A 19692-nucleotide genomic window follows, 5' to 3' on the forward strand; every position below is an offset into this window, starting at 1 on the left:
ATAACACTGGTCAACGAAAAAAAAACCGTTTTTGAATGTTTCTTGCACTTCATGAGTCAATTCCCACTCATTTTGGGATGAGAAAAATGAATATGACAATGAAACATTTTCTTAGCTCTAGTTTCTGTGATACACACTAGGTGGAAGTATTTAATATTAACTGATTAAGAGAAAAAGATACATTTTAATTACATATGCTAACAACACTGAAAATGTACTTGAATTTCTTAAAACAGTAGTTACATTTTAAGAGTTCTAAATTTCTGGAAGAATATTACGCAGATAGTTGGGTCTGAAGATAATTATGTGGTGGCTCCATGAGGTCGTCGTCTTTTAGCTTGCCTCTTGTAATGGAATTCCAGAGCATCCCTACACAAAAACCAACCGTAATCCACAAGCACTGCTACATTCCAATAGCCCTGATATCTTTGTTCCTTAATAGAAAGGTCCTGATGGAATCTTTCTCCATGTTCCTCACTGACGGCTCCACAACTAGGAGGGAAAATGTATAGGTGAAAGTGGAGAAAATGGATTTTGAAGGGATATGTTACATCCAAGGTTATGATATTTTTGCAGGAGCAAACCAACTGAGTATAGTTATCACCTCTTTTGGTGCTTAAAAATCCATGAACAACTCCCCTGAAGGCTTCCCAATCTTCCTTTTCTTTCGTCTCCAAAATTTGGTCTAGGGCAGGAATCTTTACAAGTTCTCGAATATATGGCCCGACAAAAATACCCCCTTAACTTTGGCATCACTTTATTTCGGAAATTTCTTTCTTATGTACTTAAAGGCCCATCTTCTTGGTTCATACATATGATAAAATATATGTGAAGCCCAACGCTTAACCCGGTCCCGTACTTTCATACCGAAATAATGCTGTTAGGCAGTCTTCACATGAGGCATCAGGGCATTTCTGTGATGAAAATGTTATTTCACCACAAATGTAACAAAAATTATTCACCTTATTTATACATTTTCGTGGGATTTTTACAAATGTTATACGACGAAAGCACTCTCAAACTAGAAATTCTCCTTCAGTTACAGCAGAAACTATATGAGATTCAGAGTTGTAGCAACAGTATCTATGTTTATTACTTAGAAACAGATTAAGAGCATTTGTGTTTTGTTTTTGGACAGGTGTGCCTACTCTGAAAACAAACTTTTCCCCAAACTGAAAATGTTGAGTATAAAAATGAAATGTCTCTTTATCTCTAAATTAATTTTTAAAATTTCAATATTTTTGTTCCTGTATTAGAAGTCACTACAATTTCATTCTGTATCATGTTTCTGCATTTTATACTTGGTTGTATATGGCATTGGTCGAAGCTATTTGAACTAAAAGACACAAAGAATAATTACCCACTTTGGTATTCTCAAGTAGAGTCGCTGACTACGTTTTGAGTCCGATGTTGTGGTTGCATGTTGCCTGAGACATTAACCTGATTAAAAAGAGAAGTCGCAGATAACGTGCCCGGAGTGTTATTTACAAATACAAACATGCTAAGTTAGAGTCAGTTTGAATAAAATCCTTTTGGCCATTATGCTGCACCATTTTGAAATTAAAACCATTGATTAAACTGACGTATAGTCCCCCTGAAGAGAAGATTGCAAAGATAATCGTTACGTCGGTTTTAATGGTGATTTAGAGGGTCAGAATGAGGCGGCCTGCAACACAAAATAATTTTATTCAAAGTGACAGATAGAAACACTATGTCATCAAAACTATCCGGACACCCCCAAAACATACGTTTTTCATATTAGGTGCATTGTGCTGCCACCTACTGCCAGATAATCCATATCAGCGACCTCAGTAGTCACTAGACATCGTGAGAGCAAAATGGGGCGCTCCGCGGAACTCACGGACTTCGAATGTGGTCAGGTGATTGGGTGTCACTTGTGTCATACGTGTACGTGAGATTTACACATTCCTAAACATCCCCAAGCCTGCTGTTTCCGATGTGATAGTAAAGTGGAAACGTGAAGGGGCAAGTACAGCACAAAAGCGTACAGGCCGACCTCGTCTGTTGACTGACAGAGACCGCCGACAGTTGAAGAGGATCGTAATGTGTGATAGGCAGACATCTATCCATGTCATCACACAGGAGTTCCATTGCAAGTATTACAACAATTAGGCGGGAGGTGAGAAAAATTGGATTTCATGCTCGAGCGGCTGCTCATAAGCCACACATCACGCCGGTAAATGCCAAACGACGCCTCGCTTGGCATAAGGAGCGTAAACATCGGACGATTGAACAGTGGAAAAACGTGACGAATCACGTACATAATGTGGAGATACGATGGCAGGGTGTGGGTATGGAAAGTGCCCGGTGAACGTCATCTGCTAGCGTGTGTAGTGGCAATAGGAGGTTGTCACAGCACAGGTCTACATTGATGTTTTAAGCACCTTCTTGCTTCTGGCTCCACACTGTTACAGAGCAATTCGGGGTGGCGATTGCATCTTTCAACACGATCGTGCTCTTGTTCATGATGCACGGCCTGTGGCGAAGTGGTTATACGACAGTATCTACCCTGTAATGGACTGGCCTGTACAGAGTCCTGATCTGCGCGGTCAGGACGGCGGTTTGTTAACCGTAGGGACCCGTGTTCGATTCCCCGCCGGGTCGGAAGTTTTCGCGGCTTGGTGACTGGGTGTTGTGATAGCTTGGCCTTACTGATATCATAACTGACATTCAACTTTTGAGAGGGCTGTACGGTCACAAGCCATGAATATTTTTCAAAAAGTTAGGAAATAACAGAGAAGAAAGCACTCCGTCTTCAGACCACGAGTGACCTACCGGGACCATCCGACCGCCGTGTCATCCTCAGCTGAGGATGCGGATAGGAGGGGCGTGGGGTGAGCACACCGCTCTCCCGGTCGTTATGATGGTATTCTTGACGGAAGCCGCTACTATTCGGTCGAGTAGCTCCTCAATAGGCATCACGAGGCTGAGTGCACCCCGAAAAATGGCAACAGCGCATGGCGGCCTGGATGGTCACCCATCCAAGTGCCGACCACGCCCGACAGCGCTTAACTTCGGTGATCTCACGGGAACCGGTGTATCCACTGCGGCAAAGCCGTTTCCCAGTTACCGAATTAACAGAGAACACCCCTTCTATTTTCAGCAAAATATTCACAATGCCATACGAGACAAAGAGGGAAAACGAAAAAGGCAGAAAAAATTAGCGTTGTCTCGATGGGACTCTACCTAGTAGCCCTGTTCGTGAAAATACGGACGTGTTGAAATGATTATAATGTGCTCAGCAACACGCTCGAAGCACCTTGCTCAATCTGTGAAACACTTAAATACTAATTGAATGCAGACAGCATTCCACGCACCGAGCAACTTACACTGAGCAACTGTTCACCCACAATAAAATAGCCACGTTTGAAGTGAGGTGCGTGAAAGTTGTATCCACCATTTGGTGCAAGTAAATCAATCATGTAGTAACGTAACTGTGACGCGAAACTGAAGTGTTGCTGCAAATCTGGGGAGATGTAAGACCTGGACAAGGGAAACCGCCACAAGCATGCGGCCAGTTCTTCCCCACATCGTTGCTGAGCCGTGACGGCAGTGGGTGTGTCCGCTACCTGGCATGAGGAATCGCCCGCTGGCTGATGAGGAAAGACGCCGTGTTCGTCATCGGCTTGTGCGTCATCATCGCCTTTATAGCCTCGGTGCTCAGTAGATGCATTAATTCCGCGCTTAGCGTTAAGCACGCACTTTTCCTGCACCGAACAGGCTAACCAACACACGACGTGCTGTCTAAATGATAAAGCGACCAACAGCCTGTACAGTCGAACCTTAAATAAATGCAGCGTAGGAAATAACCGAAGAAGACGCACAGGAGGAGTAACGTATTTGGGTAAAACAGAAAACATTGGGTTCCGTAGTCGGTATTTTATGAAAAAAAGCGATACATTCATAAACTGTACTCGAGTTTCCAGCCACGTGAAGTAGTTATGGATTCATCTACATCTACATAGATACTCCGCAAGCCACAGCACGGCGCGTGGCGGAGGGTACCTGTAACACTGCTCGTCGTTTCCCCTCCTGTACCACTTGCAATAGAGCGAGGGAAAAACGACGGTCTGTACGCCTCCATATGAGCCCTAACTTCTCCTATCTCATCTTCGTGGTCCTTGCGGACGATGTATCGTTCTACAGTCAGCTTCAAATGACGGTTCTCTAAATTTTTCTCAGTAGTGTTTCTCGAAAAGAACGTCGCCTTCCTTCCAGGGGTTCCCGTTTGGATTCCTAAATGGTTCAAATGACTCTGAGCACTATGGGAGTTAACATGTATGGTCATCAGTCCCCTAGAACTTAGAACGACTTAAACCGAACTAACCTAAGGACATCACACAACACCCAGTCATCACGAGGCAGAGAAAATCCCTGACGCCGCCGGGAATCCAACCCGGGAACGCGGGTTTGGGAAGCGAGAACGCTACAGCACGACCACGAGCTGCGGACCTTTGGATTCCTGAAGCGTCTCCATAACACTTACGTGTTGTTCGAACCTACCCACAACCGCAGATTGCTGCCCCACCTATCCTGCAAATCATTTATGTATACAGAGCACAACAACGGTCCCATCACGCTTCCCTGGGGCACTCCTGACGGTACCCCTGTCTCTGATGAACACTCGTCGTCGAGGACAGCATACTGGGTTCTATTATTTAAGAAGTCTCCGAGCCACTCACAGATCTGTGAAGTTATCGAGCCACTCATATATCTGTGAACTTATTCCATATGCAGCCTGCAATAGGGCGCAGTATGAGATGCTTTCCGGAAATCAAGAAATTGGAACCTGCCTGTTGCTCTTCATCCATAGTACATGATGTGAGAAGGGCAAGCTGAGTTTCACAAGAGCGATGCTTTGTAAAACCATACTGATTCGTGGACATAAGCTTCTTCGTGTCAAGAAAGTTTCTTGTATTAGAACTGAGAATGTATTCAAAGATTCTGCAGTAAACTGAAGTCAGGGATATTGGTCTGCAATTTTGCGGGTTCATTCCTTCACCTTTCTTATATACTGGGGCCACCTGCGCATTTTTCGAGTCGCTTGGGACTTCGTGCTGGGCGAGAGACTCACGATAAACGAAAGCTAGGTAAGGGGCCAAACCAGTAGGGTACTCTTTGTAAAATCGAACTGCGATTTCATCCACACCTGGTGATTTATATATTTTCAAATTTTTCAGTTATTTTTCTATGACACGTGTGCTTATTTATATGTCGCCCATACCGGAGTCTGTACGCTGTTCAAATGATATGTTTGAACGGTTCTTCTAGATGAACGATTTCTTGAACGTGAAATTTAAAACATCGGCTGAGTTCTCCTCAGCCATTCCAGGTGAAGTGATGACTGGCGTGTCCTAAGGCAGATAGTGCATAATAAAATTGGAAGTGCCACCTGGCCCTTCGCCCGATCGATTTCCGACATGCTTATGGTGATTAGAAAAGTGAGCTGGTATGAGTGTCTTCAAATTTCTGTGGAATCTATAAATGGGTGTTAGTCCACAAAGCATAGTGTGAGGGTCATTTTTGGTCTTTTATGAAGTGTGTTGGGGAGTTATCGGATGATAACTAGATACGTTGATGAAGACGAGAGATTTATTTTCTGATAAAAATTTGATGGACTTCTGTTTGAAGAAGTGAGTGATGGCTGATTACCCGGAATATGTCTATTGTCAGTGTTCCGAAAGTATCGGAGGGCGCTGGTAACAACCCTGAAAACATAATTCTACAACAGCCGCTAGAGTTCTAAGTGACCGTCGGCTGCTACTGTCCACCCTCTCGAAGCGCATAAAACAGCAGGAAGTACGATGTCGCCTCAGATGATCAGTTTTGCACTGTTTTCAGGAAGCGTGTACAGTACATACAATGAGCCGCAAACTTTATTGGCCGTACTGGTAATATGTGACCGCCAAGTGAACCATTTGTCTAGGGCAGGTGGGGGTAAGATTAAGCATGCGGCAAGAGTACACATCAAGTTTTTGGGTCCCTAAAGCAGAAGTTCATCGTCCTCCCAACAGGCAGCGCATACCTCATCGTCTCGTCGGTTCTATTCCGGAAATTCGTGGCAGTCGGAAGCTTACAGCTGGAGAAAATGCGGTAAGTCAGTTTTCAATACTTTCGATGCAAAATAGGAATAGTTTTGATTGAGCATTTGGTGAGCCTGAATCTGTTTAAAAGTTAGATAAACTCGGTACCGGTACTGACGGTTACAAGCTGCCAGTATCCTCCTTGATTTCTCCTACGTTAGTTGCGTGAGTTAGCTGTAGACTGCCGGAAAAGCAAATAGCGAAATGGGTTAAAAGTGCTCAGGTCTAATGAGTTAGAACTTCCCAGAACGCACTCTTACTCCACGAGGAGACAAGGCTAAACGGAATAAAAGAATCGCAATCCAAGAAGGAGTTGTGTGATGAAACGAAAGTTGGTAGGCGTATTTCTACATGGGAATGAGGAAGTCTGCTCAAATTTCGCCCCCGTCGCGCAAGAGTGTCTTTAGTAGTACCACTATGAGAATCCAAGTCGCGTTTGAATCAAATGCACGCCGTAACTTTCTTGAGCGTTAGTTATCTCTCAGATTGGACGTGGTAAGTTGATGTTGGAGAATGACGTCAGTACATCACTGAGTTTTAACAAAATCGTGTAATAGTGGTAGGAGAAGCTGGATGTTCCTTCTGTGATAATGCAGCAAGACTCGGTAGGAATGTAGCCACAGGACATGATTGCTGGCAGCGGTGGTCAGGAGGATGTACGGTCGCAGGAAGGCCAGCTCCGGTCGGCCACGTGTCACCCGAGAAGGGAGACCATCGTGTTCGGCGTACGGTTGTGGTGCATCGTACTGCATCTGCAGCAGCAATTTGAGCAGCAGTTGGCACGACACTGGCACAAAGTACCGTTACAAGTCGGTTACTTCATGGAGAACTCCGAGCCAGATGCCCTGTAGCGTGCATTCCACCGAGCCATTTGCGACTTCAGCAGTCATTGGATGACAAGGTGCCTTTCATGAACAGCATTCCAAGAGGTGTTTTCCAAAAGGAGAACGCTCGCCCACATGTCGCTGTTGTAACCCAACGTGCTCTACGGATTATGGACTTGTTGTCTTGGTCTGCGCCGGCCGGGGTGGTCGAGCGGTTCTAGGCGCTACAGTCTGGAACCGCGCGACCGCTACAGTCGCAGGTTCGAATCCTGCCTCGGGCATGGATGTGTGTGATGTCCTTAGGTTAGTTAAGTTTAACTAGTTCTAAGTTCTAGGGGACTGATGACCTCAGAAGTTAAGTCCCACAGTGCTCAGAGCCATTTGAACCATTTTTTCTTGGTCTGCTTGATCACCAGATCTGCCTCAATTTGATCACATAGGGGCCGTCATCGGACGGCAACCCCAGCGTCATCCGCAAACAGCATTAACCGTCCCTATATTGACCGATCAAATGCAAAAAGCACGGAACTCTATCCACAGACTGACACCCGGCACCTGTACACCATAATGAATGCACGTTTGCATGCTTCCATTCAACATTCTGGTGGTTGCACTAGTTATTAATGTACCAGCATTTCACATTTGTAGTGGCTTACCTCGCTTTTACATTAACTTGTGAATTTCCAGAAACTGAGTCCGCCCTGATGCTAAACACCTTGTTTTTCGTTATTTCTTTATTCTCGCAAAACAGTTTCGGGAAAAATATCACCATCATCAGTGGGGTTTTTTAATCTAAAACATGCAGAAAATTGGATGGTTACACACTCACAGTAGCACATTGTTGCATTTTTTTTTACTATTCGTTTTTTAAATATAGTTTACTATGGATTCTTTCATACTACCTTATTTATTGTATGTTACAGCATATTTTAAGCAATTATTGTCGCTGTTTGCGATATATTTTCTTTGCGCTTTTTTTCTGTTGCCCTTTTTTACTTAGCGAACATCATGTCATCTGCGACCATCTGACCGGCTGTTAGTAAACAAATATTAAACGGTGATCTTCGTGTGTCAGCAATATATACTTGGGGTTGTGGTATTGTTGTGGAAACCAGTTATTTGGTGTGTACTGAGCTGTTACTTAGCTATTCGTGGACTCACGTTCGTTGGATGGTTTGTAGCTGCTTTTATACACAGAAAAACAAATTGTCGCACTTTGTTTCTGGTACAGAATATTACGCCATCTTGCTGTTCTCGTGTGTCGCGAGAGGTGTATCGCAAGTGGCGAGAAAGGCTAACAGCCGCTCACATGGTTGCATATGACATGACATGACAGAAAAAAAAGGCACAGAAAATATGTCGCCAACAGCGACAATAATTGCTTAAAACATCCTCAAACATATAATAAATAAGGTAGTATGAAAGAATCCATAGTAAACTATATTTCAAAAACGAATAGTAAAAAAAATGCAATAATGTGCTACTGTGATTGTGTAACCATGCTATTTCTGCATGTTTTAGATTAAAAACACCACTGACGTTTGTGATATTTGTCACCGAAACTAGTTTGTGAGAATAAAGAAATAACGAATAACGAGGTGTTTTGCATCAAGGCGGACTCAGTTTCTGATATTACTGTTTTTCTATGCAAACATGGACCAAATAGAAGAGTTTTAAGATAAAATCATTGTTGTGATCCTCCAATGTTAATCATTTAAATATGTTACGTAGACAAATGTATTCCCGAAATTTCATTACTATACATTAATTATCTTTTGGATTTCCGTCAGTTGATTTTCGAACTCTTCCCTATAATCTGTAATTTGACTTGTGTAGTCTCTTCTAGCGTATTCAAGCATAAAGATTCGTGTGAGGGCCATTTTTGCTCTGTTGCGAAGAGTTGGAGAATTCTTAGCCTAATGACTGGATAAGCTGAGGATCAGAGAGATTTGTTTTCTGATAAAATCTGACAGATTTCAGTGTGACAGGAGTGATGGATAGCTGCCCTATGTGTCGTCTAATGTCAGTGTCGTGAGGGTACCGAGGCCGTTCGTAATAACTCTGAAAACTTTGTTCCGTAATGCTTGCAAGCGCCCGAAGGGGGCCCTCAAGCGCTCAGTATTTATTTCGCGATAATATTGTATCAATACATTGCGCGGGAGTACGAGGCGAAGAACTGCATAATATTGCTGCTTAGTATTTCTGCCCATGACGCGTCAGAACTCTGCCTTCGTATAGAAAATGTCGGCGTTCGACGATGTGGAACTCGCATGTATTGCACTGCGTTGCTTAGCTCACTAAATCCGAGCACAGAATATGCGGAACGGACGAAATGGAATGAAGAGCTTCCGGTATACTGTTCAGGTGGACCAGGGGCCCATTCACTTCAGGATGGATTCGTAAACCATAACAAATTAAACAAGTTAACTGTGTAATTCATCGTGTACACGTACTGTTTTTATACGTACACTCCTGGAAATGGAAAAAAGTACACATTGACACCGGTGTGTCAGACCCACCATACTTGCTCCGGACACTGCGAGAGGGCTGTACAAGCAATGATCACACGCACGGCACAGCGGACACACCAGGAACCGCGATATTGGGCGTCGAATGGCGCTAGCTGCGCAGCATTTGTGCGCCGCCGCCGTCAATGTCAGCCAGTTTGCCGTGGCATACGGAGCTCCATCGCAGTCTTTAACACTGGTAGCATGCCGCGACAGCGTGGACGTGAACCGTATGTGCAGTTGACGGACTTTGAGCGAGGGCGTATAGTGGGTATGCGGGAGGCCGGATGGACGTACCGCCGAATTGCTCAACACGTGGGGCGTGAGGTCTGCAGAGTACATCGACGTTGTCGCCAGTGCTCGGCGGAAGGTGCACGCGCCCGTCGACCTGGGACCGGACCGCAGCGACGCAAGGATGCACGCCAAGACCGTAGGATCCTACGCAGTGCCGTAGGGGACCGCACCGCCACTTCCCAGCAAATTAGGGACTCTGTTGCTCCTGGGGTATCGGCGAGGACCATTCGCAACCGTCTCCATGAAGCTGGGCTACGGTCCCGCACACCGTTAGGCCGTCTTCCGCTCACGCCCCAACATCGTGCAGCCCGCCTCCAGTGGTGTCGCGACAGGCGTGAATGGAGGGACGAATGGAGGCGTGTCGTCGTCAGCGATGAGAGTCGCTTCTGCCTTGGTGCCAATGATGGTCGTATGCGTGTTTGGCGCCGTGCAGGTGAGCGCCACAATCAGGACTGCATACGACCGAGGCACACAGGGCCAACACCCGGCATCATAGTGTGGGGAGCGATCTCCTACACTGGCCGTACACCTCTGTTGATCGTCGAGGGGACACTGAATAGTGCACGGTACATCCAAACCGTCATCGAACCCATCGTTCTACCATTCCTAGACCGGCAAGGGAACTTGCTGTTCCAACAGGACAATGCACGTTCGCATGTATCCCGTGCCACTCAACGTGCTCTAGAAGGTGTAAGTCAACTACCCTGGCCAGCAAGATCTACGGATCTGTCCCCCATTGAGCATGTTTGGGACTGGATGGAGCGTCGTCTCACGCGGTCTGCACGTCCAGCACGAACGCTGGTCCAACTGAGGCGCCAGGTGGAAATGGCATGGCAAGTCGTTCCACAGGACTACATCCAGCATCTCTACGATCGTCTCCATGGGAGAATAGCAGCCTGCATTGCTGCGAAAGATGGATATACACTGTACTATTGCCGACATTGTGCATGCTCTGTTGCCTGTGTCTATGTGCCTGTGGTTCTGTCAGTGTGATCATGTGATGTATCCGACCCCAGGAATGCGTCAATAAAGTTTCCCCTTCCTGGGACAATGAATTCACGGTGTTCTTATTTCAATTTTCAGGAGTGTATTTCTGTACTGTAACAACTGGTGCTAACGAAGCAAAGGAGTTATTTACTGATTACTGATTGAAAATGTCTGTCGTCTTATGACAAATATTGCGAGGAAAGAAAATATGACGCCTACGCTTGCTAGACAGCTGACCTTATTTACCACTTCCGAAAACTGCCGTTGGTAAAACAAAAGTCTGGTTATTGTCATGACGCCACGGCCTTCTCTTTCCTCTGCTGTTGTGAACAACGAGTTATCTGACGTTTCTTATTAAACAGTCACGAATTTCATTTCTCGAAATACCGGACGGTGCTTAAATACATAGGGTGTTTATAAAGTGGTTATACAAAAGAAACATTTAATTGTGAAAAGGGTAAATAACTTAGAGATATGTTTAGTATAGCATTAGATGCAGTATATGTTCAAGTTTTATTTCCGTCTAACGTTGTTAGTTTTCGACGTTCTCGCTAGTTGGCACGCGCGAATGTGTTATTCCAACAGTCATCATGCAATCGTGTAATGGTGCAGAGCGTGTGCATTGTTGTTTACAGTTTTCAAGAATCCAGATCCGCTACTGCAGTTCAGAGACAGTTCCGGACTAGACATCGCAGGCTACCACTCAAAGACGAATTGTTGTTGGTATATTCGTTTCACCTAAACTGGCTGTATATCACATACGACGGCAGATCAGGGTAGGCCAAAAATCTCTTACGCACCAATTGAACAAGCTCGGCAGTCTTACATTCGTAGTCCGGGTAAATCAGTGCAGACTGAAGATGATTTTCTTAATAAAATTGTGTTCAGCGTCGAAGCCACCTCCCATACCTGCGGTAAAGTGAATCGCCATAATGTTCGTATATACTTCCGGGTTGAGCAGAAATCACGCCACGCAATCGGGCGTGTACCGTACTCGCCTAAGGTAAATGTTTTGTGTGCTGTAAGCTGTAAAAAGATTTATGGTCCTTTTTTTGCCTAGCCAGCTGTAATTGTCATATCGTACCTAGAGACTCTTGAACATTATCTAATGCCTGAATTACGACTGGATATGAGCACAGAATTTGTTTTCCAGCAAGATGGCGCGCCGCCACATTATCATCGGGAAGTACCGTATCTCTGTACGAATGTGCCGACTTGGATTGGATGTAGTGGTACAGTATCTTGGCCACCACGATTACCTGATTTAGCCCCAGTGGACTTCTGTGTATCGTGTTACATTAAAGGTAGAACGTTTGTTCCTCCGCTCCCGGGAAACGGCGACCAGCAGCGACACCGGATAACGCAAGCAGTTGCCACCACAAATCACGACTTGCTTCATAGGGTTTGGCAGGAAACTGATTACCGCTACAAAAGGTGGCCACATTGAACGCTGGAAGATACACTGCATCCAGTTCTGTATCAAACATTCCTCTAAGTTATTTACCTTTTTCACAAGTAATGGTTACTTTCGTACAACTAAGCTACAAACACACTGTACATTATCCTGCCGATTTTCTGGTCTTCTGTCATTCACATTTTTCAGTTCTTAGCGGAAATTGGTTAGCGGGAGGAACAATATACTGACAATGAAGCTCCCCATCGCACCCTACTCACATTTTTTGGTAATATGGCCCAGTGGAAAACTCGTCTAAAACACAGGTAAAGCATAGAAACAGGAAGAAGGTGAACTGAAATGTGAAAAAAAAAGTAAAATAGAAACAGTGAACAGCCGAACAAGAAGCAGCGCAATAAAGGGAACGCTGTAACGGTAACGACGTGGGTGAGAGGTCGTACTGTGGGCTACCAAGCGGGCGAGCCGGTTCAAACCTCCCGACTGCTACTTATCATTTTTTCCCGCAACATTATGAATTGCTAACCTGTAATTGAAATGCTTGCTCTTTGTCTGTTGCCTTGGCAGTTTTCATTGGTTACAGAATGTGAGTCATACAGTAAGATTACGTTACAGTTGCAGGTAAACGTGATGAATAGTGAGAGCAGGCGAGATACCACATAGAGGTCACACAGAAATGAAAACAACAAATAAACGGGTGTGAACTATGTTACAACAAAGGAATTCAAGAGTTCCGGAACGGAACGCAACTTCAAAAACGTTAAAAATATATGGTTTGACAGAGTACAGAGAAACTGTGTGATTGTGAAACTGTTGCGTTCATTTGTTGCAGTTTATGTGACAATCTATTATGTTTTCACCGTTTCCTTGGGAGTGATCACATTCACATTCATACGAACACCGACTCGTACATTGGGCAAGGAGGCGTATCTCACACATTCACTCGCAGTCGTACAAATTAGGTGCGTCGATAAGAGATTCCTATCATATGACACACGTAGTGACACTAATGCCGTGTATGGCAAAGTGAACAGCCGTAGTAGGTTTGAGCACGACTCGCCAATTCGATTCGACAGTGCAACACCGTAACCACTAAGTATTGTGTAAATATTGTATGTGTATGAGCGCCACTGACCACACTTCCGAGTCATAAAAAACAGCAGGAAGTACGATGTGATTCTTGAGTTTCTCCCGGCGTATTTGATAATCAAAATATCCACGGGTGTACTGCCGGTCTAAAGTGTCCAACGGGCACAATATTCCGGCGATCAAACATGTCGCCATTATCAGGTGAACTGACGGACTGAGCTCCTGTATTTAAATCGGCCGCCGCGGCGACCGAACCCAGTTCCCTCTGAGCAGCCATAATAACGTACGATCTCCGTGCCGGCACGTTCACAGGAGCTCAGTCCGTCAGTTCACCTGATGATGGCGACATGTTTGATCACCGAAATATTGTGCCCGTTGGACACTATAGGCCGGCAGTATACCCGTGGATATTTTGATTAGCAGGAAGTACGATGGCGCGACCGCATTCCTAATGTGTAACCGCCAAGTCAACCGGTTATCTATAGTAACTCCAAGGTAGTTGAGCCATACCAAGGCAAGTCCAAGCAACCAAGTGTTCACTGACGATTAAGGGAGTTTGAACTTGGTTGTGAAGGAAATAGCCTGCGTCTTTTCAGGATTTTGATCTTTCAGACAGTCCATTGGGTGATTTTGTGCAGAAGTCTTTGAAGGTGCCTAACGATTTCATTTAGATTGAGGCAGCGCTTGGAATAGCGTGGTCTCATCTGTGTAAACTCTGCCGTGTGGTTGCGCTGCCGTCCTAATACAGTCGTGCTACAACCTGTGACGTTACTGGTGCCTTCTGCAGCAACATATGCGGTAATATTGTCGTTGCATGGCCTCCACACCCACTTTAGCATTCCGATGGCCCTTTCGCTGTATTTAGCTGCAAGCCACAGTCTATCGAGTGTGTTGTCTGACAGTTTCATCACTACCGTTTCTTATTTGACTCTGTCCCAGAAACTATTTGTCCGCTTAATGGCGGATGTATTGTCGAATGCACGTCTTTGTCCGTTTCCAGTGCTTGTTCTGCTGCCGCTGAATTATCAGGATACCGTAGTCCGCAAGAGCTCTCCTCTCCTACAAAGCAATGAAGGATAGTGCACAGTTTGACTTACTTACGACTGTCCAGAAACCACGCGGTATTTTGCACCTCTCAACACGTTCTGTGTCCTACAACATTTTGCAAAGGTCTCATGGGCTGTTGAATTTTTCTTCTGAATGTATTTTATACCTCTTCAGAAACTATCTTTCCTGTCACTGATCGACAGGATGGCAGAACGTAAACTTCTTTATGTCCTCCTCCGTGGCCTCTCGTTTAAGAGTCTCCGGTGATTTAAGAGTCTTCGGTGAAATGGCGTTTGAATGTCAAGGGAATGATCTATAGTTATATCCTAACGATGTGAGTGCTGTCAGAGTGCCGATTCCTTGTCATTCTCTTTACTTTCTCTTAGTCGGTGCAGCGTGCTCAGTATCGATGCTCACCGTTTCGATTACCTTCCACATCGGTAGTTTTCGACTTCTGAGTATCGTCGCAGTGACATATCAATGATCGGTAACTCTGCTACTCCGTTGTTCGTTTGTTGTGCTGCGTAATACTTGTTTACATTTGTTATTTCATTCGACGCTGTTGTTTCTGTGCAGTATCGTCATTTAATATTATTACTGTGCTATTTTTCTTTATAGTTAATGTTTTTATTTCGATTATTTCATTCACTTATTGGATTTCTTTAAATGTGTTCGACAGTTATTAGAAAATAACAAAATATTTTAGTGCCAGCAGCGGCGGCTCAGGACGTCATGTTATTGCAGGTATATTGATTGAAAGACAGAACAGAATGGAAAATAACACAGTATACTGAAGTGACTGCATCTGAAACGCTACAGCCGCAACATCCATTCCACGAGGTGCGTGGACTAAAGCATATGCCGCCAGTGGGATATTCTGCAGTTGAATATTTCATTTTATTTTTCACTGCATCGTTAGTTCAACTAATAGTCATTGAAACAAATCGCTCAACTAAGCAATTTGTATCTAAACTGGCTGCTACTTTCTCTAGCCCACATAAAAGAAGAATGTCACAATTGCTGAGATGAGATGTTTTATAGTATTTTTACTGGATATAGGGCTCAACAAAAAGTTAACATTGTTTTCATACTGCAGCACAAATCCATCTAAGGCATTTCCAAGGTTTCGTAAAATGTATCCTGCTCGAAAACACAAATGTTAGGTGATACAGTACTGCGTACATCGGGCAGATTGTAATGTACTGTCCGTTTACTATAACTATTATCTCTGTAAGTAATATTAAAAATTTCATTTTTCTTATGTCATTTTACTGAGACGTGAGAGAGCTTTCTTTAAATCACGCGTAGTTTTAATTATGAGGAAACAAAATCAAATTCGTATAATTTTGTAAAAAGTGCATTTTATTTCGTCACTTATTAAGTTTAAAATGAAAAAGTATGACAATGTGGGTATGCCATAATAAACTACGTACGTTTGTGGGTAAGTGGCATTTTTTCATATTTTTAAGTCGAATGCAGTATTATGTTCGGCAGCTTAAATACAACACTACATGACAGCAGAAAACGTACAATATTTTTAGTATCCACCGCTCAAAATGAGTGACTGCAAAAGCGTTACTTGATCGGCTTGAAACTTGAGAAAATTTTGTTTGTTTATATGGCCATGAGACCAAGCATGCATACAGTAGGCAAATATTTGTGAGACGATTATTTGCAGGACTGGGACAGAGTAATAAAAGTACCAATCGGGATAAAAAATATCAGACAACATCCTCATTAAAGACGACAGCTTACAGCTGAGAACAGCTTGGGACGCAGCCATCGGAAGTTGATGTGGGCGCACAACGAAAACGTTACATTATTCATGATGAACCAGAACTCCGCCGGATCATACAGCCCATACAACTCAACCTGAATAGACAGAACTCCACAGTTGTTTCCCTAGATATCGTAAAGGCATATGATCGGGTGTCGCGTGACAAGCTTATAGTCAAACTAGTCGATCAAACCCGTCTCCCCGACTTTTACATCAAGCTGATTGACAGCTTTCTTCAGGACCGGCGTCTGTTTGTACAAATAGATGGGAAGAAATCATCACTCAAACTGCCTCAGCTGGCACCCCACAGGGAGTGGTGATATCGCCATGCCTGTTTAATATGTATATTAACGATATTCCCATCACTCAACACGTCACTGCCAGTCTGTACGCCGTTGACACGGCCTTCCCAGCCTCTGGAAGGAATATTGAACAACTTGTCAACAAGATGCAGCGACAACTTTTCGTCGCCGAACAATGGGCAAAGAGCAATATAATCACCCTAAACCCTACGAAAACAGCTGCAATACTGTTTACGAAGAAACGGCCGGAACTGAGTACGCGAATTGCCATCAATGAACAGGCAATACCCTGGACTACGACGACGGAATACCTGGAAGCGATGCTGGATAAAGGGATGATTTTAACCTTACACATACGAGACACAAAATTGAATACATGCCGTTTTTCGTGAGCAGGAATCTAAATCCATTAACGAAATTAAAACTTTATAGAGCAGCGGTACAGCCCTCCCTGCTGTACGGCTCGACTTCTTGGGGAACAACATGTGACTCTAATATACGCAGTTTGCAACCACTGCAAAGCAGGTGTTTGAAGTGGAGTCTAGGCGCCCCATGGTGGACTATCTGACTGGAGAACGTCACTAAGTAGATAAAAGACCAGGCAACTCGTCTTTTTCGCAAATTAGACGAGTCTCGGGGAAATGTCCGCCAACTTGCGAATGTGGGCCAGGCCCTACCACGACATTGGCACAAATATAAGGTGCCTCGAGCCATTATTGGACCCCCACAGGCCCATCAAAGATGATGTCATCTTGAGTTATTACTTACTGTCACTCACTGGTACAACCACCTAACCAACACATTCAAAGGACTCCAGGGCCCACAGAGAGCCGAATACACAATAAAGTGAAACTATTTCTCACACCTTGCCCCTCCAGGGGAAAAAATCGCCTAAGGCGATCACTCTTTGGTCAAACTTTCAGAGGTTGTTCAGGGATACCTTCTGAGTATTATGATGATGATGTTTGGTTTGTGGGGCGCTTAACTGCCTGCGAGGTTATCATCGCCCGTACAAATTCCCAACCTTTGCTCAGTCCAAGCTCGCCACTTTCATGATTGATGATTGAATGAGGACGACAACACAAATACCCAGTTGTCGCGAGGTAGGTGACTGAGTATTTTAGTATAGAGGATACACGGTCTCCGGCAACTCGTTACAGAGTTATTGTGTTGCTTTTCGTTTTTTGCTCGAATTAGCTCAGTATCTGTACTGCGCTGAAACTGGTGCACAACAGCGCAAATGTCGACGGCATTCGACGTGTGTCGTGTTTCATTCACTCACGGTACCTGATGTTGATAACAGTAATGTCCTCTTTAAGTTGCTGCACTCAAGTTTCCACTCAGTATTGCTAGGTTCTGTGTAGGGTTTTGTTTTCAGGCAGTGTTTGTTTTACGTTCAAAATGGTGCGTAGCAGTACTATGGGTAGGTTTACTGATGAAGAGTTAACATCTATGACCTCGTCTATGGATTCACTGAATGCAATGTTAACAGCATAACGACTCTACGCTGTGATTTTTTTTCCCGCACCGACAGCAACGTCACAGTACTTTTGCATCGTCTGAGCGTTCTGGTATTGCATCGTGTTATGTGTTGCCCGTATTGGTCATTGCGTATTACAGGTTTTTCTTACTATTGTGAATGTATTTTCGCAGAAATAAGGGTTACTGTGACAACAAACCGAGTAAAGCACAATCACATTTTTACTGCGTAACGAACTGCTGTACATCGTGTGTCCCTTGCACGAAAATATTCTCATGGTATCGCTGAACAACTTCTGAAAGTTTATCGGTGCAGTTTTGGTTCACCCTGCATTGTAGGAAGCACATTGTGCTCATGTGGGAGCTATCTACATGCTTGTAAAACAATAAACTGGTCGCCAAGATCGCTGGAATTCTTATTAATCCATGATTACCGGTTTCGGTGAAACTAAAGCCACCATCATCGGATCTTACGACACTTACAGGTTATAACATGAAGGCAAACAATGGTGATATTCCTGTGATCTTGGCCACCAGTTTATTGTTTCACCCTGTATGTTGCTGGGCCGGGCACCAGTGATGGCTTAGGTCGTAAAAGGTGTATGCAGCGTGATTCTGTGATTGTATTAAAAACTTTCGAGTGTGACGGAGGAGGATAAATGTGTGAATTTTAGGTAAGAGAGGTGGTTCGGAAACGAGCGAGACGAAAGGTATAAGCGAAAATCAGGTCAAGTTCCGCCTTTGGTTTTCGCACTGCAAAAAATGAGGGCCCCAGCTTCAGAAAGCTGATCATGGCCTACGAAATTCCGGCTGAGTACTCCGCGATGCCCTTAGATAAATTCCCCTGTTGAATTAGGAACGACGTACGTGGCGTATTGTCAGAGAAACCGAAAATTGTAAGGCTTCGGTACCTTAAGAATAATGGATTCCATGTCCGCAGCTCGTGGTCTTGCGGTAGCGCTCTCGCTTCCCGCGCACGATGTCCCGGGTTCGATTCACGGCGGGGTCAGGGGTTTTCTCTGCCTCGCCATGACTGGGTGTTGTGTGTTCATCATCATTTCATCCTCATTGACTCGCAAGTCACCGAAGTGGCGTCAACTAAAAAGGACTTGCAGTACGGCGGCCGAACTTCCCCGCCTGGGGACTCCCGGCCAACTATGCCATACCATCATTTCAATGAATTCCATTAAGCTGTACAAGTTTCACAAGCTGCTACATTTACGATAGTTGCTCGAAATGGCGTACCCCAGCGTCAATGCAAGCATGGCATCGTGGCGCGAAGTTCTGTAGCCCCCGTTCTGCTGTCTCCAGTGTCGTTTGAACTGTGTCGCAGGTATCGAGAACTGCCAGGTGATCTTGCTCAGTCTCGGTAGGCACCTCGTATACAGAACATGGCCCCACAAGAAGAGATCAGGTCGACGTGATGGGCACAGAATAGGACCTCGTGTGATTATCCGCTTTTCAGGGAATGTCCGATTCAGCTGTTCAAGAACCCTCAGCCAAAAGTGAGGTGCGGCTCCATCATGTGCTCGTCGGGACTGACTACCCTACACTCTTAGCAACAACGGTTCCGGTACATGTATTCGACTGTCAGAGGTACCACAACGATATTCGCTCATAAACTTAGTTGTTTCAGGACCATGGTGTCTTACCTGATATTAACATTGTTAGCCTTCTAAAAACGCATTTTATCCATCAGCTATTTTCATTTGAACCTTAATATCTGCTGGTTTCGGTCGTGGGCCATCTTCAAATAATATAATGCAAAAATAGATCAGGTGAATACATAAATCATTTCCTATTTTGGTGATAGAATCTCCAGAACGTTACAACAGCTACAAGAAAAGAATATCATGTTGTTGTGGTCTTCA

At 44.5% G+C, this 19692-nt stretch overlaps 1 pseudogene; it reads right to left on the bottom strand.

Annotated features, from left to right (window-relative positions):
* Window positions 1-2966: 2966 nt before the first annotated feature.
* LOC126290250 (5S ribosomal RNA) lies at window positions 2967-3084 on the bottom strand (annotated as a pseudogene).
* Between the last annotated feature and the right edge of the window lie 16608 nt (window positions 3085-19692).

Source organism: Schistocerca gregaria, chromosome 1 (genome assembly GCF_023897955.1).
Source record: "Schistocerca gregaria isolate iqSchGreg1 chromosome 1, iqSchGreg1.2, whole genome shotgun sequence".
Lineage (NCBI taxonomy): Eukaryota > Metazoa > Arthropoda > Insecta > Orthoptera > Acrididae > Schistocerca > Schistocerca gregaria.